The sequence below is a fragment of the Xenopus laevis genome, chromosome 8S, assembly GCF_017654675.1.
Source record: "Xenopus laevis strain J_2021 chromosome 8S, Xenopus_laevis_v10.1, whole genome shotgun sequence".
NCBI lineage: Eukaryota > Metazoa > Chordata > Amphibia > Anura > Pipidae > Xenopus > Xenopus laevis.
Window position 1 is genome coordinate 3,409,454 of NC_054386.1, and position 17,903 is coordinate 3,427,356.

Here is a 17,903-nt window from a genome sequence, read left to right on the forward strand (position 1 = left end):
ATTGGGATTCATTGGGACTGGAGCAATGGGGATTGGTGCACGGGAGATTTAAAAATCTATTGTATCTCCTGCTCAACCCAGTGGTTCTGAACCAATTTGGGTGTAGTTGGGAAGCATGACGCCCCCTAAAATCCTGCCGCCCTAGGCCCGGGCCTTGGTGGCCTCTCCACAAATCCGGGCATGAAGCTGCGGAAAGACCCGAAATCACAAAAGGAGCCGAACTTGAAGTCCTGAAGCCTCAAAAAGACCCAATGTCACGGAAGGAGCTAAAATTGAAGTCCTGAAGCCGCGAAAGAACCCAAAGTCACAGATATGCGGATACAAATGAGTCTATGGGAGACAGCCTTTCTGTAATTTGGAGCTTTCTAGATAATGGTATTCCAGATAACAGATCCTATACCTGTAACAAATCTGCTTTGTTAAAGTCTTGTGGAATAGTTACTAACAACAAAACAACCATGTTGGTGCAGCAGAACATATCATCAACCGGCTCCTTTTATTTTCAGCCAGAAAACTCCAACACTGGCCAAACTGTTAGACTGAAATGCAGAGTCTGGGACTTGTACCTTTTTGTTGGTTTGTCTCATATAATCAAGGTAGTGACTGGTGAATCTGGGCCGTTTTGCCAAAAATTTGTGAATTTACCGCAAAATTCACAAAACAATGAAAAATTTTCGCAAAACACATCAATGGCCATCAAAATCATTTTGACGAGCGCCAATTTTATACGCGCGACTATATTATCCAAATGCATTAAAGTCAATGAGCTACTGAATAATATTGACACGCTGCAATTTTATGTGCGCGGCTATTCGGATCCATTTTTTGTAGTGCGCCGGATTTTCGCTGCAGTTTTGCAAATTTATTCACTGGTGGTTAAACGCAGAAATTCGCAGCGAATTCACGCCTGCTGAAATTATTCGCCCATCACTAAATCAAGTTCATTTGCCAGGGATGAGAATTTCAGCTCTAATGCTGCAGAGATTCATGATGGACAGAAGTATTGGGGGACGCAGGCCTGTCACTGAAAAGGAACATAAGAAATTTCGGAACACAGCAGCACAGTCTTCCACTTATCCCTATCAGTCATGTTTGGTCATGTCCAACACTCTTGCTTTGCATATTAAAAAGGCCGCTTGGAGCCTGTTCTTTTAATACACGACAGAATAAAACCTATCCACTAATTTTTGTTTTTCCTTTAGTTTTTCTATTTTTATTGTTAAATCTACCCATGTCTGTGTAATGCACCGAATGTGGGTCTTCAAACGGTCACAAGACTCCCAAGGAATAATATCTCAGAGACCAAACTTCTTACTTTCATAACCTGCCAAATTTAGAAAAGTGAACATGAGAATTAGGGGGTGTGGCCACAAAAATGGGCATGGCAACTAGGCTTGGGCGAATTTGACCTGTATCATTTCGCCAAAAATTCAACGCCGGCGAAATGTCGGCGACGCCCATTAAAGTCTATGGGCGTCAAAAAAATGTCGACGTGGAGCGAATTTTTTTTTACGTGCGTCATTTTTTTTGACGCGCGACGCCATACAAGTCTATGGGCATCATTTCCACCGTGAAACAAGGCGTGAAAAAAATTCATCCATCCCTAATGCCAACTGTTTTTGTCCCTCTTTCTGTTTCCATAATGTTTGGAGGTATGGTTTGGTGACCTCGCAAACAAGTATATCTGGCAACGTAAGGCCAACTTAAAGTCTTACCATGGACGCTTTACGGCAGAGACACACACTCAGATTCGGGGAGATTTAGTTGCCTGGCAATAAATCGCCTCTTCTTTGGGGTTACTAATCTCCCTGAACTGCCTCCTGCCGGCTAGAATCTAAATCGCGGCGGGATGGCACTCGGATCGCTTTGTTTTCTGAAGTCGCCCGAAGTTTCCACGTGAGGCATTTTTGGGCGACTTCGGAAAACGAAGCACATTCAGCCAACGATTTACATTCTAGCCGGGAGGCAGTTCGAGGAGATTAGTCGCCCCGAAGAAGAGGAGATTTCTCGCTTGTCGACTAATCTCCCCGAGGAATGCTGATTAATTAGGAAACGAGGAACAAAAACTTCAAAGAAAAAACAAACAGTGGAAACTGGCAGTGGCATGCAGAACAACCAGTTATATTCTAACAACTGTCGGACCAGAAATTTCTAACAATGAGCCCTATGCAAAGACATTTCCCAGGACATCTTCTTGGCAGATACATTTATAAATCAGTAAAAAGAAAGAATTAATTTCCAATTGAATATGGGGGATATTTACTAGGACCACCTCAGTGCAGCCACTGGATATTTGGAAGTTTTTATTCCTAATCTGCAATATATCTGAAAACTTTACAAAACACAAGAATGGCCATTCCTTAAACTTGCACCTATGTCATGCACTAGTTACATTTATATAAATATAGTGTAGCTTCACCTAATGATGACATATTATAGGAGAATAGTGATGAGCGAATTTATCCGGCAGGCGCGAATTTGCAAAACCGCCAGCAAAAATTTGCCAGTAAAAAAAATGGATGTCGGCGTCCGTTTTTTTGGACGCCGGCGCATTTTTGCCAGCAGAAAATGGACGCTGGCGTCCAAAAAACGAACGCCAGCGGAAAAAACTGACAACCGGCTTCAAAAACGAGACACCGACGCCGTTTCACAAATTTTTCGCCATTTCGCAAGTTTTTTGCCATTTTGCGAATTTAGTGGGAGATTCACAAATTTTTCGGCGAAGCGTAACGCCCCAAATTCGCTCATCACTATATACTGCCATTTAAAAAAGCCCAAAAGGAAGTTACTGGCAGTAACTAGTGATGGGCAAATAAACTCACCAGGCACGGATTTGCGTTGAATTTCCGCAGTTTGCTGGCCGCAAATGTTTTTGTGAAACTGCATTGAAAAATTGCAGGTGAAAAATCCACTGAGACAAAAAACAAAAATTGCGGTGTGTCAAAATTGGCGCGTGCAAAAATATTCTGACGTCCATTGACTTTAATGCATTTGGACAAAATAGTCGTGCGTATAAAAATTGATGCAAAATAATTTTGACGCGCAAAATGTTTGATGTCCATTGACTTCAATGTGTTTCGTGAGTTTTCGCTGTTTCTCAAATTATTTGGCGAATCGTAACCGGACAGATTTACACATCGCTAGCTGTAACATTGAAAACATCAGTGCTATTAAAATGATATTTAAAGGATCATTGGCTGGGATGGGAGAATTTGCGCCGCAAAATTTGCGAAACGGCGCCAGCGTCTTGTTTTTTTTCCGAAATTTTTTTGATGCCGGCGAATTTTCTCCAGCAAATTTTTGTGGGAGTTTATCGAATTTTTTCGCCGGCGGCGAATTGTGCAAATTATTTGCCAGCTGGAGAGCGACAACATGAAGATTTCTTTATTAGATGCATCGGCTCAGTACAGCTGATATCCAGGTGGCCCTGCTTAGAGCTTAAAGGTGTTTAAGCAGAGGCTGAAAGCAGAGAATATAGATTTACATATCACAGCCGCAAGTCCCGGGAGCTGGGTAAATATACTGACAGTCTCCCGCTGCAACACAGAATAAGAGACATGGAATAAATGTGTTTTGGAAGCTATAGCATTGGATTTTTAGTTAAGCCTTGATGGTTGACATGGAAGAACGATGGGAAACCTTCTGTATTCATTTCTTTAATAACAATCACAGAGCTGATGGGAAGGAACTTAAAGGGGACCTGTCATCCTAAGAAATGATTCCAGTTTCTTTTATATCATGTTAGTTGAGCAAAATACACTTAGGGGCCCATTTACTCAGCTCGAAGGAATGAATAAAAAAAACTTTGAATTTGGAATGGTTTTTTTTGGCTACTTCGACCATCGAATGGGCTACTTCGACCTTCGACTTCGAATTGAAAATCGTTCGACTATTCGACCATTCGACCATTCAATAGTCGAAGTACTGTCTCTTTAAGAAAAAACGTTGACCCCCTAGTTCACCACCTAAAAGCTACCGAAGTCAATGTTAGCCTATGGGGAAGGTCCCCATAGGCTTAGCTAGCTTTTTTTCGTTGAAGAAAAATCGTTTGATCGATGGATTAAAATACTTCGAAACGAACGATCGAATGAATATCGCTACATCCTTCAATATTCGAAGATGAAGGATTTAACTTCAGCGGTCGAATATCGAGGGTTAATTAACCCTCGATATTCAACCTTAAGTAAATTTGCCCCTTACACTTTACTTCCTTACACTTTACTTACACTGGATTCTGCACTGAAATCCATTTCTCAAAAGAGCAAACAGATTGTTTTATATTCAATTTTGAAATCTGACATGGGGCTAGACATTTTGTCAATTTCCCAGCTGCCACTGGTCATGTGACTTGTGCCTGCACTTTAGGAGAGAAATGCTTTCTGGCAGGCTGCTGTTTTTCCTTCTCAATGTAACTGAATGTGTCTCAGTGAGACATGAATTTTTACCATTGAGTGTTGTTCTTAGATCTAGGGAGCTGTGTTCTGGTTACCTTCCCATTGTTCTTTTGTTTGGCTGCTGGGGGGGGGGAGGGATATCACTCCAACTTGCAGTACAGCAGTAAAGAGTGTTTGCAGTTTATCAGAGCACAAGTCACATGACTGAGGGCAGCGGGGAAATTGACAAAATGTCTAGCCCCATGTCAGATTTCAAAATTGAATATAAAAAAAACTGTTTGCTCTTTTGAGAAATGGATTTCAGTGCAGAATTCTGCTGGAGCAGCACTACTAACTCATTCATTTTGAAAAAAATTTTTTCCCATGACAGTATCCCTTTAAGCACATAACTAAAAACCCCATTTAAAAATGTAAACAAATAAGAAGAAGCAATAATTCAATGTATATGGGGTCCAAGCTGGGGAAGCAGCAGTAGCAGTAACTCTATTTTAGGGGGAGAAGTGATGAAGAAAGAGTTAGATAGGATGACCACATCAAGGATGAATTTTATTCTATCAGACCCTTTAGCTAATCCATTAGTTATTGTACAATTTGGCTCCACAGCTTATGTTATGTGGAAGGACAGATCCTAATAGTTCCATGTTTAGCCGTGACTCCATAAACACTTTAAAAAGGACCACCAATCAAAGTTGGTGCAATCATAAACCTTCACTGCTCATTAGAAAACCAATGCAAAGATCAGCAATCATACCAAAAGGTAAGGAATGACCATATGAAATAATGGGTCCCACTATGTCCACTTAGAAAGTTGATGTGAATGGACAACTACGAACACACATATGCTGAACATTACTGGTTGGAACTGATGGTTCACATTGCATTTGTATTTTTAAAATTCATAAATGTATCATGCCCATGACCACAAGCAACTAGTCCATCAGCATAAAAAGACATCTACATGTACACCAGTAAGAAAAGCACAACTTAGGTTGCACTAGAAAATGCAATATCAAGGGATAGGGTGAACTTCTCCTGTTTCGATTTGCCAGAAAATTAGCAAATTTCCTGCAGAATTCACAAAATGGCGAGAAATTCATGGGAAAATCGTGAAATCGAAAAGTTTCACGAAAAAAACTTGAAATGCAGACATTTTTACCAAAAAATTGTGAAAATCCGACATTTTCACCAAAAATCGTGAAAATTTGACATTTTCACAAAAATTAGTGAAAAACGGAAATTGACACCCGCGTACAAGCTGACGCTGACGTTTAATTCAATGGGCGTCAGAATAGTGTTGGCGCATGCCGATTTTGATGCAAGCGACTTTTCGGACGCGCATCCAAAAATTTAATTTTTGCAGGAGATTCGTGAATTTATTCACCGGGGGCGAAACACGGAAATTTGCTGCGATTTTCGTGCCAGCCGAATTTATTCGCCCATCACTACAAGGGAGTATTTATACCACTGGATCATATGTAGGTTTTTTCACTTGCTTTGTTTCATTTACAGTTTCAATTCACACATTCTATATATATTCTTTTACAGGATTCTTTCTGGTTACAGTGTAAGTCTGGGCCAAGGCAAACATCTCAGCACTTCTCAACTATGTGAATTCCCCCTGGGTGGCCACAAAGCTGCACTGATCTCATCACATGTAGGCGACAAATTAAAGAAGAACAAACACTAATTGTCTGAGGGCTTACCGGCCACAAGGAATGCTACTCTTGTGTCTATGGAGTGGGACAGCCCAGAATGCAGGAATGTGTCAGGATAAGAAAAATGAAATATCCCAGATGTGCACTCTCACATTGATCAACCAGGCCTTTCCCTCGGAAAAAGGAGCAGCAAAAATGTACATAGAGCTACAGTTCCTTAAGGTTAGTCATTTTCTAACTTGTGTTAGAGCAGATAACTTGGTGTTAACTACACATAACATTTATAAAAAAACATTTATCAAAAACAGCTTATTCCTTGGTACTGTAGAAGAATAACTTGAAACTCTGAATCGAGTCCAGTTGCTGACTGGCTGATGATGGACATTAGGTTCCATCTCAGTAGGCATTTTAGAATATTCTCTGGTGCTACTGGTCCTCCTTTCCTTGTGTAATATACACTAGTCATGCAGCATAGTGATATTTTATTTTTGAAAACAGAATCTGCAGCTGCCTATAGATGTAGAAATCAGTGACACATACGAAAGTAGAAAGAAATCGTCAACACTCGATCTAACTCACGATGTGGCGTTGACCAGCTGCCGTAGACACCATTGTCCCAGTGCTCGGTCTAACCCACATTCTGGAGTTGACCAGCTTCCATAAACGATAGAAAGCCAATATTTGTAGATGAAGAGAAAGAGAAAATTTGCCAGCGCACGGTTTGCCTTTAAAAATAATTATTACAAAAAATGAGGTGTTAGTACCACACTTGGGCCAAAATATGTAAGCTCACATGCCATGTCAAGGCCCCTCATTGTACGTGAGTCCTACACTGTGTGAATTATAAGTATGTAGTGCATTTAAAATCAAGTCCCCAGCAACCAATGTGAGTAGTGAGTAGTAAGACCATTGTGCACTTACCCTTAGCTCGGGAGCTCTAGTGAGAAAGCTGAGCTTTTAAGCCCCAGCCAACAAACATACACCTGTGAATAATTACCTTCCTACACTTTTAGCATTTTAAGTTTGTAGTGCATTTAAAATCAAGACCCCCCGGTAAACAATGTGACTCCCCCTTAACTCAGGGGCTATACATATGAAAGTAGATCCTTTTTAAAATGCAAGTGTAAAGTTATCCAAGCCCCATGGAAGACCTATAGTAAAAGTTATGATAAATTGAATCTGTTTAAGGCTCTTGTAATCGCAACTGTGGCTCAATACAAGGATGAGGTCAACCATCTTGATTTTTAACACCCTTTGACCTCGAAATGGAGCAGTTGCATTGGGGACCCATATTTCCTTTTGGACTTAGCTTGGTGACTAAAAAAATAGTTTTAGAATCTGGCACCAAGGAAGATCATTTTGGGCAGGTTGGTAAGTTTTGCTGCAGGGCACAACTTATTGTGGTTCCACCCCCTTGGTTTCATGCCATTTTCCGAAATAATTCTGCACGTTATTTTATCATTGACTCGGGTACATTTCCCTTTACTAAGGTGGTCATGGGCACCAGGCATAATCCAAGTCCAAGGTTAAGAAACACAGAGCTGCTATAATTTAGCACTGCAATAAGGGACGACCATGGGGTCTGTACCAGACAACTTCCAACATTCCTAGTTTAAAAAGTAGGGACATAAGAGAACAAATAAATCCTTTCATCCATGCCCAGCTATGCAATGCCAAAACATATCCCAAGACCCAACTATGTTTCCAATTCCATCGCATGCATTTGGACTGTGGCACCTAAATAGAATCAGATGGCTTGTATGAGACAACACTATGGCACATCAACATTAACTATTGACTTTATGCTGCAGTCTGTGCAGGTCACCAGAATGATAAAGAAGTTTGGTATTATCAATATCATTTGCAAAACCAGGCAGCAGGTAAAATTTACTGGTCTCCACTTTTAAAGGAGAACTAAACCCTAAAAATGAATATGGTTAAAAATGGCATATTTTATATAGTGAACTTATTGCATGAGGCTAAAGTTTGAGCTTGTCAATAGCAGCAATGATCCAGGACTTCAAACTTGTCACAGGGGGTCACCATCTTGGAAAGTGTCTGTGACACTCACATGCTCAGTGGGCTCTGATTGGCTGTTGAGAAGCTAAGCTTAGGGCTCATCACTAATTATCCAGCAGAAAATGAGCTTCCCTGGCTGTAATATAAGCTGATGCTACAGGTTTGCTGATTATTAAATTCTGATGCTAATTGCACTGGTTTCTGTGCTGCCATGTAGTAATTATCTTTATTAATTACTAATCAGCCTTATATTGTGACATTTCTATTCTATGTGTACTGTATATTGTGAGTGGCTCCCTAAGCTCAGTAAGTGACAGCAGCACAGAGCATGTGAATCAGTGAATCAGCAGAAAAGAAGATGGGGAGCTACTAGGGCATCTTTGGACACACAGATCTTTACTGCTAAAGGGTCTGGTTGCCTTGGGCTGGTACAGAAGCACAAAACACCATGTACAGCATTTCTACCTCCTTCTTTAGTTAGGCTTTAGTTCTCCTTTAAAGCAAGTATCATACAACACACATTGTTATACGTTTCCAGTCCTGGTGCATAAATTATGTCACACTTTCCTAATGTATTCAGAAATTATTCACCTTATACTTGCACCTGTATTTGTACTCTGCTACTTGTGAGCTACACACATATAAAACCAATACCAAAAGATAAGTATATATGGATTGGATTCTTTGAGGCCTCTTATAAAGATTCAATCTACATTTTATAGCTGAAAAATAGTGCAAACATTAGCAGAACAGTTTATTACACTATTAAAAAGTAGAGGCTCTTAGTGCACAAAAAAGAAAACCATATTCTAATCCAAATGGAAACGCTCCTTGCATATAATTAGAAATGCATGAACGTTACAACAATATGGGCTTTTATTAACCTGATATTTTACAGCACTACGGTTTTGGCAAAGTTTATTCAACAATTTGAATTCCAACAATGCTTTTTAACACAAGATTTTTTTTAAACTTGCGGAGGCTACCGCGCTGTGAAAATCATTAAAAACACTTTACACCTCATTTTTCCAATGTGAACTGTGGTGTAAAAAAAAAAAAAGCAATTAAATTTAAAAATAGGCCCCATTATGTAGATTTATTACAGTCTATGCAAAGATTAATCTTTTTCCTGGCAGTGCTATTGTGTTTTTCTTTTTACACACAGGTTTCTACTAAGAACGTAACACATTAAGGGGCCGATTCACTAAGCTCGAGTGAAGGATTCGAATGAAAAATACTTCGAATTTCGAAGTATTTTTTGGGTACTTCGACCATCGAATGGGCTACTTCGACCTTCGACTACGACCTTCGACTTCGATTCGAATGATTCGAACGAAAAATCGTTCGACTATTCGACCATTCGATAGTCGAAGTACTTTCCCTTTAAAAAAACTTCGACCCCCTACTTCGGCAGATAAAACCTACCGAAGTCAATGTTAGCCTATGGGGAAGGTCCCCATAGGCTTGCTAAACTTTTTTTGATCGAAGGATTTTCCTTCGATCGTTGGATTAAAATCCTTCGAATCGTTCGATTCGAAGGATTTAATCGTTCGATCGAACGAAAAATCCTTCGATCGATCGAACGAACGTTTAGCGCTAAATTTCAATTCGAGGGTCGAATTTCGAAGTATTTTTTACTTCGAAATTCGACCCTTAGTGAATCTGCCCCTAAGAGTACAGTAAACTCCTCTAATACAGCCCCATTCGGCTTTCTCTATACAGTGGGATAATTACCTTATAAAAACAAGTACAAGTGCTGGATTAGAATAAAATAACACTCACAAAAAGAGCTCTAGGGAATATATGGTTAGGCTGAGGGCCTTATAAATCTTTTGCAAGGCTGAACACACCCTACAATCCTCTCAGTCAACAGTTCTGCTCTAAGAAGAGAGAACATTCCAACATAAACAGAGGGTCAATAGAAATGGCTTTTCTTTGTAGAGAAAACGAAGAACCATGGAAAGCTCAGGAGAAATGCAAGGCAGAGAGATTTAACCAGTTGACTAAAGTATTTTCATTCTAGTTTTAGCTGTTGTGGTTAGACCCTCTCAAACATTAATCAATTATCATACCTATCACAGTAGCTTTGGCCTGGAAAGAACAAAACAAGAAATAGTTCCAATCAGGATGAAGGAAAAGATGAAGAAAAGAACAGGAATAGACATGGGATTGCATAAAAATGTACTCAGTCTTCATCACTGGCTGTGTGTCTGTAGTTTGGATATTGAAGAAGTTGTTCACCTTTGAGTTAAGTATGATGTTATAGAGATATGCTGAGACAATTTGCAGTTGTTTTTTTTTTAATTTTATTAAAGCTTTTTTTTTTCAGCAGCTTTCCAGTTTGCCATTTTAGCAATCTGGTTGCTAGGGTCTGTTCTACCCCGGCAACCATCTATTGATTTAAATGAGAGACTGGACTATAAATAGGAGAGGGCCTGAATAGAAAGATGAGTAATAAAAAGTAGCAACAAAGTTGTAGCCTTACAGTATAGCCTTTTGTTTTTTTCTGATGGGGTCAGTGACCCCCATTTGAAAGCTGGAGAGGGTCACAAGAAGATGGTAAATATTTAAAAAAACCTATACAAATAATACAGACAACAGGAAAAGTTGGCCATTCTATAACATACTAAAAGTTAACTTAAAGGCGAACCACCCATTTCAATGGGCTGAGAAAACTATTACAATACATAATGTAAACCTCTATTATCAGTGACTAAAGTTGTCCAGATGGACAATGTTGTTCTGAATTTCCTGAATCAGTGTGTAGGACCCATGGCCTATCACCAGAAGCAAGCATTGTACTGTGTGTTGAACTGCTGTATAAAAACACTAACCATCAGAACATGTAGGTCAATAGACAAAGGGATGTAATATCTCCCTCTATTGGTTTGATCAGTACTGAAATGCAAAACAATGTTTTAATATGACAGAAATATACTGTTTGTAGAACAGCTTTGGGGGGGCTGTATTAAAAGTCAGCAAGGCCATTTTATTATGACAACTAGAATGGCTCTTTGTTTTTATGAAGATAGTTCTTGGTACAAACAAGGCAAAAGGCACAAGGCTAGGGTGACCATTCTGTTTAATCGTGTCCTTTAGCTAACAGTAACAACGCAGGCACAAAATAAATGGGAAAGGAGCAATATTGATTTTCTTCTTACAGATGTGGGCAAAGTTATAGGCAGCTTTTTTCAACCAACTCACAAATTACTTAAAAAATAACTGGTCTACTGCAAATATGTCACTTTGAACAAAACTTTATAATTCTATTTAGAACTTAAAATATCCTTTCAAATCTGAAAAAAAATGACAAAATTATTGTTCCCAGGCTTAGGGTAACACAATATTTTCAAAGAATAAATTAAATTAAGTGCTCTCTATCGCCATAAATGAGGTTCCTCACTCTACTGTGAAATTCTTACGCAAATCACTCCAGTTTGAAAGACGCCTTCTCCCAAATGTGTTTAATGTTACTTAGATCAGGACTTATTGGTGACCACTTTATCTTCTACTTTATCTATTACTTATCTTCAACCATTTTTAAATTGACTTATGGTCACTGTCCTGCTGGACCGCCCATAATCTATGACAGAGGCCCAGCTTTCTGATGATGGGTTCAATATTCTGTTCTTGCCTTGGTAATCCCCTGATGTCATGAAAACAAGCTCCGGCTCAAGGCAAAAAGTTCTAGGGGCAGCAAAACAACCTCAAAATATCAGCTAACCCCTTTCATATTTGACTGTAGGGATGCTTGCTTTGAAGACTTTTTTTCTGTAAACAAAGAAATGTTGTGCTTTACCAAAAATCTCTAATATGTCTCATCTATTCTCCAAGCAGTAGATGAGCTTGTTTAGTTGTCATACTATTATCTATGCTTACCTATAGTCCACAGTACAATGAAATGTAACCACAAAAACATCACAATTTCAAAAACTGAAAAATATCTTTATATGCTGGGACAGAGATGACCAATCAAAAAGGGCCATAGTTAATGGGAAACAGCCCCCGGTTCCACATAAATCCAATTAAAAAGAGAAAGTACTTCCATAAAACCAAAAGTCATATTAAACATACAGACCTCATGGTATTCCACCTTACGCGTTTTATACCTTCTGGTGATTTTTGAATGTTCTAATGGGTCCTTGTCTTATTTGACAGTTAAGGGTATAGATAAAATAATACCAGGCCCCAGAGAAGGGAATATGTCTAAAGAATTCATTAAAAAAACAAACAAATGGATTTTCTTATTAGGAACTGGGTAACCAGAAGGATTGAACCTTGAATACGATGTATGTTTGACTTTAAATTGTACCTTTTTCGGAGATTGCTAAATATAATCCAGTTTTCTTACAAAATTAACTTTGTTCTAATAGTTATCCAATGGGAATGCATAGTTTTAGAACAACCAATCAGAAAAGATGTTCTCTAGCTCTGGAATGTCATTGGCTTATATTCCTTTAAAAATATTTTAATGTTTGATGTTTGTGTTCAGCCTATGCCCCTTGTGGCACAAAATGAGTAAGGCTATTTATATATTATGTACGGATACAATAAACTAAAAATGCTTTTAATTTAACTGAGCTGTTAATGACGTTATAATTGGGTGGTCCAGAATTGTCCAAGCCTGTATTGTCCTGGTTTTGGCTCCCTAAACAAAAGGTCTGGGGCTTGAGCACCTGGAGCCACCATACAAAATGGTAAGCAGTCGAGACTTCGTTTCTCATCAAATGTGGATTGTTCAGATGTATTTTGGCAAACTCCAGTGACATTTTCTTATGTTTCTCAGCAGTGGGATCTTACCATCTCTCCTACCATGCTGTCTCTTTGAACTGGGTCAACTAATTGAGCATTTCAAACATTGTTCATTGCAATTAGGCATTATACATAAATATATATGATAATTTCTACATCATTGCTGAGCTAAAACTAAATGCAAGCTAGCTTTTAGTAGAAAGTATTTCCAACTAGCTTGTGTATATATGTGTAGAGACCCTGAGATTTGGGTGTATTTATCTCAGGCATTTCCCTTGGTAAAGGACACCTAAGGGTCCTTTAGTTAACTCAGGCAGCTATGTCCCTTGCTGGGTCCACATTAGTTCATGGAGTTTGTCCAATAGATGGCACTGTTTGTCAATATAAAAGGGTTTAGCACCATGCGGTCTGGGTCTGTCCTGGGACTTTGCCGCACTGTGAGGTACTACAGGTCCAGGTCTGCTGGGAAAGCTAGTTAAGTGTAAGATAGTGATAGTAATATAGTAATAGTCACTCTAGGAGTGAAAGTCAGCACAGGGTAGCTAGTGAGCAGATGTGGCTCCAACGAGGAGAAATAGTGGGGTTAGGACCCCGTGGTATTTGAACCACTAGAGCAGGGACTACAGTGGGTGAGTTGAGGACCAGATAGGGTACCAAGACCCAAGAGCCCAGGCTGAATACAGTGGGTGAGGTGAGGACTAAGTCCGGTGCCAAGATACAAGACCCCAGGCTGAGAAAACCATGCCTTAGTGCTTCACCAGAGGGATAGTGCCCAGTGAGAGTGGTAACAATTCCCCAAGTCTATTGTTGCTGTTACTTTGAGATCTATTGAATATTAGCCCCTCTGATGTACCTTGTACCCCCCTGGAGGGAATACTGCTGTTTGAAGCTACTGTATTCTATGATTACTGTGAACATCAAAGTGCTTGTGAATTACGACCTTGCCACTGTTCTCTTTTAATAAACCAGTTATAGTTTACTGCAAAGAAACTGTCTGGCTGAATATCCTGCTGCATTGATCTACACCAGGTACCGGGAGTTGCAGGGAGTTGCACGGGTACACTGGGGGTCTGGGCACACTACAAGCAGTTTTAGCCTGGTCACACATCGCCTTAATACACAGCAAAAGTACACTCAAGTGTGTGCTACATATGGTTAAAATTTCTGCTAAGTGTTCCAAATTTATTTACTGATCCCCAAAAGTCTAAAACAGCCAAGGAGATCAGGAGAACCCAAACACCTCGGTGGATTTACACACATGTTCAGTGGCCAATGGAACCACTCCCTTCCATATGCAAATTACCAATCATACTCTCCAAAAAGCTCTCCACTCTATTGGCAACAGATGTTTAAACTGGCACCTTCTCCAGTGATTCTTAGGACAAATAAAGCTCGCTCTGGTTAAATAAATGTAAAATGACACAATGAAACACACCTAAGCTTTGTACTTATTCAACAAGGCGAATTTACAAGACAAATGGCATCGAAACTATTTCGATAAGGTCAACAAACCGCAGTGTGATATAACAGTTAGGGCTAATTTATGGGCCTATGAAAGGAGGGGACTGCCTGCCTTTTAACTTTAGGTTTATAAACTTACTTTGAAGCTCCTCCAGGCTAAAAGCTGGACTTGCAACAGATTTAAATTCCAGGGTGGATTTATCTATATACTGATCTAGGAGTATACTCAAATATTACCACCCTTTTCATGGGAGCAAAAGTCTTTCCTTTGTGTAGCTACGTGCACTGCTAGAGACACAGCTGACCCGCCTATGTAAACAGGCGGCTTTATCAGTTTGGTCTTTTCTTTAGAAAGGGACATTTGATACAGTAAATTGGATAAGGGACATGGGGTCAAATTTGTTGGGGTAACAGATCAGTTATTTCACAGGTGCAAAAAAAAATAAATCTGTGTGAGACTTAGCAACATGCTTACACCCCATTGTTGTTGAGATAATATTGATTTGTCAGCAACAATAACACATTCATAGGAAATTTAAATCCGGGTATATTTTGTTGCCACATGTACAGTAAATCAATACTGAAATACTGTATTATATTATTTGGAGGGATTCAGTAGCAGCTGCTCAGATGAAAGGTCTGCAGACATTTTGGATTGTGTACTTGAACATTTGGTCAAGCTACCACAGAAATAAAAAAAGGTCATAGATATATGAAAATATAATGCTAATAAATAATTCTTATATAGTTTTAGGGACATTCATACTCAAAACTCCATCCTAACTGACCATTCCCCTGGGAGCCCAAACTTACAATCTACATTCAAAGGTAAAATGAAGTTGAAGGTAGCCTAGTTTTTTTAGTTGGTGGAGTTAATGACTGACACTGTCCTACTGACTCCAATTATCAGGAATCTGAATTGCTGTCAATACTACTTGGGTTCTGGCTGGTCTTGGTCTAAAAAATACCCAATAATGATTTTTTACTATGGTGTATCAATACTGCTGCTTTTAGGCAGTGTGCATTATGGGCAAGTGGCAGATTGGGACTTTTCTCAACTATGATTGCATACATCCAACATAGCTTTAGCCTTAGTGAAGAAGAGGCTTAGAGAAATAAGGAGTGCAGGAGCCCACTGCACTAAATTCCTATGAAAATCACAGATGCCTAATCTGTAGTGATGGGAGAATCTGTGCGAAAAATTAGCGAAACGCATTGAAGTCAATAGGGGACAAAATTATTTTGATGCGAGCGACAGTTTTTATACACACAACTATTTGGTCCAAATGCACTAAAGACAATGAGCGTCCGAATATTTTTGATTTGCGACAATTTTTATGCATAAGCCAACTCACTGCAGTTTTGCGAATTAATCCGCTTGTGACAAAACACAGAAATTCCCACGCAAATTCATGTCTGGCGAATGTATTCGCCCATCACTACTAATCTGCAGAACTTTATGCAAGTTTAGCAGCAGCTGGAAGACCTCAGGATATGATTCCTGGTTTAAACGCAAGACAGGCTGGCTAAGCACACTTGTAGCGGGGATATCAAAGATGGATGGGCATATAAAGAATGATGGCTCAATGGGCCAAGTTAGGGCAGGTTAAGGTTGGATGCAGTTTCGTTTTTGACCAACCCACATATCGCTGTGTATGATAAAGAATAAATTCTACTGTGAATAATGTATAATGACTGTAAGGAGCTGTTGAATATGTAGGCACCATATCCTTAAAGCAGTGATCCCCAACCAGTAGCCCATGAGCAACATGTTGATCTCCAACCCCTTGGATGTTGTTCACAGTGTCCTCAAAGCAGGTGCTTCTTTTTAAATTCCAGGCTTGGATGCAAGTTTTAATTACATAAAAACTAAGTATAGTGCCAAGTAAAGCCTCCTGTAGACTGCCAATCCACAAAGGGGCTACCAAATAGCGAATCACAGTCCTTATTTGGCACCCAAAGGGACTTTTTCATGCTTGTGTTGCTCCCCAACTCTATAATGAACGTTAATGAATATCTATCAGATTTGGTCACAGAAGAGTTTCTGGCAGGTAGGAGCCTATGTGCTGTGTGACGAGGATAATAAGGAATGGGGCTTAATGATAAGCAGAAGACATATTATGAAGAAAGATGATTTTTTCATAATATTGCTGATCAAGGCAAGGAATAGGAGCTCAGGAACCAGGAACAGGAATCAAGGCAGGAACAAAACAGGACCAGGTGGGGAAGAAACAGGAACAAGTAGGAGGCTTGATCTGGCTTGGGAGCATCAATGATCGAGCCCTGGGAGTTGCAGGAATCAGGCTTTTAAAGCCCCTATGAGATGGGTGGAGTTGAGAGTGCAGCAAGGAGAGGTAACAAAACCATCAAGATGACTGACCCAAACCTACTCAGAAAACCCCAAGTGGCTCAGTGGATTAGTGCAGTTATGGTACAAGACAAAATCCAGAGTTTGATTCCTGACTGTTCTTGACAATATCGCACAATGAAGGAATGTAAAACATAGCTGAAACTACTCTGCACATTCTAATTAGGTTACAAATGTGCACAATCTTTATAATGGTTAATATGAGCAAATATTGTGTGATTATAAATATGAGATTCTATTTGATAAAATAGGTACAGATTAAAAAATGAAACCGTTGAAAATTATCCTTTGGATTCTACGTCTTCCTGAAATGTTTAGTCTGTAGCCAGGAAAAAATCGCAATGAATTCGGAATGAATTCTAGCTACAGCCTTGTCCTTATAATGCTGCTTCCAGCTTAATCCAGCAAACCTTGTCAAAACTTGACCACAACGGTGTGTATGTTACTGCATGGGTTCCTTGGAAAACGTGGCATTTTTTTCAAATTGGAAATGCATTGATCTTAACACGGAGAAGCAGAATATCTTTCTCTGTTCGTCATTTTGAGACTCGTTTTGCTTTAGTTCTGTATAATAGAAGAGAAAACATTAAGATATTTTATTCCATTTTTAATGGTTATTAAGGATTCAGTTGGCATTTTTTAGCTTAGTGCAATCTTACATACGGTACTATCTGATCACAGTCCAAATTCTGGATGAATAAAAGGCAATTTGAAAACTACTTGTTGCTCTGAGTCTGCGTCCAATTCTGGCGCGTCACGTTAATTGGTCGCTAGGCTCGAGGTCCCAGTTCAAGACTGTCCGCGGCCTGGCGATTTGGGACCCCTGGTTTAGCACATTATTATCATATTGCCAGTTCTCCTTTAACATAAACACACGGGACACCATACATACAAATACATATTTACAGTGTTGCAGTACAATATCCGGCCCATGACATCCAGGTAATGTTCCATCGGAAGTAAAGTCAAAAATATTTATTGGTGTTCCAATCTGTATGTTTGGCATATCAGTAAGTTTTTGATTTTCATTGATTTTATGTTTGTTATTTTAGCTTTTCAGGGTCACCACAATGGTTGTCCGTCGCTGGTCTGGAGGGTCCTGGTGAGAAGAAATCTTTGTTACTGGATAAATCTAATGTTGAACTGCAAGCTTAATATAATAAACATTAATATTTGTAAGCTTTGAAGATAAATCAACAATATTCATTTGTACAGGTATGGGATCCGTTATCCGGAAACTGTTATGGAAAGGCT